At 46.8% G+C, this 4,984-nt stretch overlaps 1 long non-coding RNA gene across 2 annotated transcripts; it reads right to left on the bottom strand.

Moving 5' to 3' along the window:
* Nucleotides 1-2,690: 2,690 nt before the first annotated feature.
* Nucleotides 2,691-4,338, bottom strand: LOC119870035. Of its 2 annotated transcripts, none has more exons than XR_005355014.1 (2): nt 4,147-4,338; nt 2,691-2,981 (listed from the first exon to the last, which is right to left on the bottom strand). It is a non-coding gene; the product is annotated as an uncharacterized LOC119870035 (long non-coding RNA). The 2 variants fall into 2 exon arrangements; XR_005355013.1 differs by lacking the exon at nt 4,147-4,338 and adding an exon at nt 3,634-3,967.
* Between the last annotated feature and the right edge of the window lie 646 nt (nt 4,339-4,984).

Below are 4,984 nucleotides of genomic sequence, written 5' to 3'. Positions count from 1 at the left end.
CCCCAATCCCTTTTTTTGGATGGAAAAGTATAAAGAAAGGAAGGGGATCCCCCATTTCCTTACAGTGGTGAGGGTGAAGAAGAGAGGAGAGGAGGTATAATGAAGTTCGGGATAGTGCTACTAGAACCTCCTTAAGCACACAGATTGGGTTTACCCAGTAGGCCACAGACATACTACAAAAGAACTGACCTAGGGACCTGGTGGCTAGCGGTTTAGCGCCGCCTTCAGCCCAGGGTGTGATCCTGGAGACCCGGATCCAGTCCCATGTCGGGCTCCCTGCATGGAGCCTGCTTCTCTCTCTGTCTGTGTCTCTGCCTCTCTCTGGGTCTCTCTCTCTCTCTCTCTCTCTCTCTGAACAAATAAATAAATAAAAATATTAAAAAAAAACTGACCTAGGAATCTGAAACTTTGCTTATAGGCTTGGCTCTGTCACGTGGCACTTTGGACAAATCACTTAATGTGCTAGCTTTGCAAAACATCCATTTATACATCTTTAAAGTAGAAATGATGGCCTCTGCTCCCCTCACAAGACTATCGGGGATTCTGGATTATATAAACAGGCAAATCATGCTTTGAAAGCTACAACATTTCATTTCTAATAAAGCTGGTACCTTATATCAGGGAGCAAAGTGTGCATAGAGGGTCCCTGCCTTATGCTGGCTTGAGCTGTATAACAGGTGGGCGTCCTCACCACTGCCAGTTTGTGAGATGTAATCCCGGAGGAAGTTTTAGCATGGGGTAGGGAAACTGAAAATGTAGACCCCGCTGGACAGTGCTAAGATGGAATGTAGACTTTTAAGACCCCCAAGACATATCTTTGGAATCTTAGCATCCCAATGTTGCATAGGAAGCGTGGACCCTTCCCCAGGCCCCTTAAGAGGCCTGGTGGTGTAGCACTGGCCATCCCTTGCTATTTGCATTTCCACTGCTTCCCCCAGGAGATAGATGTATCAAAGCCTTCTTGGACTTTACCCTTACAGTTCTCCCCCACAGCAGAAATCATGATTTCTTACCCCAAGTCATTTGCTTTAATTTTCCTACATGTGATTTTAAGCCTCTTGAATGCAAGGACTTTGTCAATTTTTAAAAAAATTTTTTTTTATTGCCATCGCTTACCACAGAACCAGGTTAACTGTAGACACAGGTAATGATTATTAAATAATGGAAAGAATAGCTTCTAGAAAAGTAAGTGAAAAAGTCAGGCTTTGGCAAAATATTTCCAAGAGTAAGTTGGAGGAAAAAATTTTAATAGTAGCCTAGACTTTTTTTTTAGTGTTAATGAGAGATTGAAGGGCGCCTGGGTGGCAAAGTTGGTTAAACATTGGACTCTTGATTTCAGCTCGGGTCTTGATGTCAGGGTTGTGAGTTCAAGCCCCATGTTGGACTCCACACTACACATGGAGCCATAAGCTTGAAGTAGCTCTACTTGATATTAAACCATAGTATAAAGTTACAGAAATTAAACCAATGTCCTACAGGCACAAGAATAGATCAATGGAGGGGTGCCTGGGTGGCGCAGTCCGTTAAGCATCTGACTCTTGGTTTCAATTCAGGTCATGATCTCAGGGTTGTGAAATCCAGCCCCGCCTCTGGCCCCTCGCTTAGCGCAGAGTCAGCTTGAGACCCGCCCCCCGCCCCCAATCCCTGTCTTCCCCTGCAGCTCCTGCACGTGCGCTCTCTCTCAAATAAATAAATAAATAAATTTAAAAATATATTTTAAAAAAGAGAATACATCAATGGAAAGACTAGAGAGTCCAGAAAGAAAATTTAGTGTTTAATAAAGATGATCCCTTAAATCGTTGAGGAAAGTATGTACATGTGGTCCGAGAGCGTGATGGAGTGACTTAGCGATTTTTTTTCCACGTTAGAAGGTGCAAAAGTAATAGCATTCAGTAGAAACTGTACTTTGAAAAAAAAAAAAAAGGAACTGTACTTTGAATTTTAAATAATGGTCTTTTCTCAGCTGGTGATACACAGTACAGCACTGTCTTCTGGTGCTGGGCAGTAGCAGGGAACTGTGGTTCCCAGTCAGGTCCCAGGCCTCAAGGGTAAGCAGCTCACACACCAACAACCATTCTGGTTTTCACTCTCAGTATTTAACAGATAATGTGAGATACTCCACACCTGATTACAAAGCCGGCTTTGTGCTAGGTGCTCTGCCCAACTGTAGGCTAATTGTGAGTGTTCTGAGCTTGTTTAAAGTAGGCTAGGCTAGTCTAAGTGATGATGTTCCACAGGTTAGGTGTGTTTAGTGTTGATTTAGGATATTTTCAACTACGGTGAAATTGTAACTGGGACATAACGTCATTGGAAGTTGAAGAAGATCTCTATTATTCAATAATGGCGTTAGAACAAACTGGCTATTTATTTGAAGGAGAGCGTTGACTCTTGATTCTTTTCGCGTACCTTACAAGTTTCAGATGGATTTAATGTAAAAAGTGAGACGTAAAAATTATATATAATTAAACATAAAGGGCAGCCCGGGTGGCTCAGCAGTTTAGCGCTGCCTTCGGCCAGGGCGTGACCCTGGAGACCCAGGATCGAGTCCCGCGTCAGGCTCCCTGCATGGAGCCGCATCTCCCTCTGCCTGTGTCTCTGCCTCTCTCTCTCTCTTTCATGAATAAATAAATAAAATAATAATAAAAAAGAAGTTGGGTAAAGGAAATGAAAAGGCAATCCACAAAAGAATGTACATGTTTAACCTCTACAGCAATTAAGAACCTGCCAATTAAAATGAGGTTTTTATTTTTCCTATTTTCATGATGAAAACTTTCGAAGACTACAGTGCTCAATCCTGGCAGGGTGTGGGGAAGCAGGCACTGTCCTGTGTTGAATGGGTGGATTGTTCCCACACAGGTGGGAAGGAGGATGGCGAGCGAGGGAAGGGGGTTCAGTCATCAGCAGTGGAGAGCATAGTGCCTGAAGGACATGGCTGTGGTCCTATCTGGCCCGGCTGGAGAGTAGATAAAGTCCTTGTTGGGCTAGGAGAGCAAGGAGAAACAGATCCAAGAATTAGGATTAGGAAAGAGTGATCATTTTTTTTTTAAGATTTTATAGATTTAAAAAAAAAAGATTTTATAGATTTATTCATGAGAGACACAGAGAGAGGCAGTAGTCTTATTCCTACTTGCAGAAATACAAACACAAAGGGAACAGATTCGGGGAGATTGCACGGTGTTCCTGAAACCCCACAGCTAGCAAACTAAGATCAGAGCTCTCACTGTTCCTCCACCTGCCCGGACGGGCGCCTTCACTCCGTGCGCCACACGGCTTGTCTCTACCACCGCATTGCACATCCTGATATCAACGCTGAAAATAAATACAATTTTTAAAAGTATAAACGTGTGCTGGCTAATGAGTGGATTCTTGGGATGCTCTGTAACATTCAAAGGCATAAGTACAAAAGAATTTATGAAGGTAAAGGTGATTGTGATGGCATCAGAAATCACTCTTTCCTGGGACGCCTGGGGGGCTCAGTGGTCGAGCATCTGCCTTCAGCCCAAGGCGTGACCCCAGGGTCCTGGGATAGAGTCCTGCGTCAGGCTCCCCGCAGGGACCCTGCTTCTCCCTCTGCCTGTGTCTCTGCCCCTCTCTCTGTGTCTCTCAGGAATAAATAAATAAAAGACTACTTACCTTTACAATGTTGTTGGGATTAAGTAAAATTACGTCTCTGAAATCCCAGAATTAGTGCGTGCTCAGTAGCAGTGGAGCCCTCCAGTGTCGAGAACCATCACGGGGCTGCTTACTGTTGGCGGCCCCTCACATCCCCACGTGCCCTGGCTCCACCCGGGGCAGACCGCACGGCCTCACGCTGGAGGGTCTTGCTAACCCTCGACAAAGGGTTGTGGGGGGAAAAAGAAAATGAGCTGCTTCCTACTTTGTTGTTCTTCAGGCTGAGAGGAAGCCTGTGACTTCTCGTAAAATATTGGTGGGTCCAGCCCAGCAGGGCTTCCCTTCACCGCCCTGGCCGCACAGGCCCCTGTGCTGCAGTTTGCATAAAACTTGGGGATTATGTGACCCCATCTGGTGAGGAAATGGGGAGCGGAAGCAGCAGGCAAACAGGAGCCCAACAGCCTCCTGAGTCATTTTGATCAAACCGCAGCGGCAGCTCCTAAATGCAGGTGGGAGGCAGAGTTGGGGGCTTACCTGCAGGCCACGACACTAAGGTCACAAACCACATGTTGAGGCTGAGTGCGGAGGTCAGGGACGAAGGCCGGTAAGCAGCAGGGGCAGAGTGGAGGCGTGACGGCACCGTCCCACGTGGAGACACGCGCGGTGAGTCCGGGCCTTCAGGCAGCACTGCCAGTTGTTACTCTTGTCTTTTTGAGAGGCCGTGTGGTGTGTCAGGAAAACAAAAGAAAGATGACCCACATCGGAAATGGAAGCTCAAGATCTTCATTTCCCCACCGGAAGTGCCACTTCCAGGTTAGTGGCCCTCAAACCTTAACGTGCCTCAAAATCACCCACTGGCTGGGACACCTGATGTATTCTCAGCAGTTGAGCATCTGCCTTTGGCTCAGGGCGTGACCCCGGGGGACCCGGGATTGGATGAGTCCCTTATCAGGCTCCCTGCAGGGAGCCTGCTCCCCCCTCTGCCTGGGTCTCTGCCTCTCTGTGTGTGTGTCTCTCAGGAATAAATAAATAAAAATCTTAAAAAAAAAAATCACCCGCCGGGCTTGGCGAGACCCAGACCCAAGAGCCCACCCTCAGAATTTAGGCCCCGAGGACGTACATCTCTAACACACTCCCAAGTGATGCTGGAGCTGCAGGAGCAGGTGGGCTCTGGGAAGTGCCACCCAAGGTGATTTTTGGAGAAGGCACAGTCCTGTTGCTAACGGGTTCCCCCCCCGCCCCCGCCGCCAGAAGATAAATTTGTTCCCCTGCATCTACCCGCCCCGGGATCAGTCTTTTCTAGTTTCAAAAAAATAAAAATCATTATCTCAATTTCCTTTGTTCACAACAAGGGATTTAGGGATGCCTGAGT

The sequence above is a fragment of the Canis lupus genome, chromosome 2, assembly GCF_011100685.1.
Source record: "Canis lupus familiaris isolate Mischka breed German Shepherd chromosome 2, alternate assembly UU_Cfam_GSD_1.0, whole genome shotgun sequence".
Classification (NCBI taxonomy): domain Eukaryota; kingdom Metazoa; phylum Chordata; class Mammalia; order Carnivora; family Canidae; genus Canis; species Canis lupus.
Note: the sequence above shows the minus strand (reverse complement) of the source record. Positions and strands in the feature narration are given on the sequence as shown.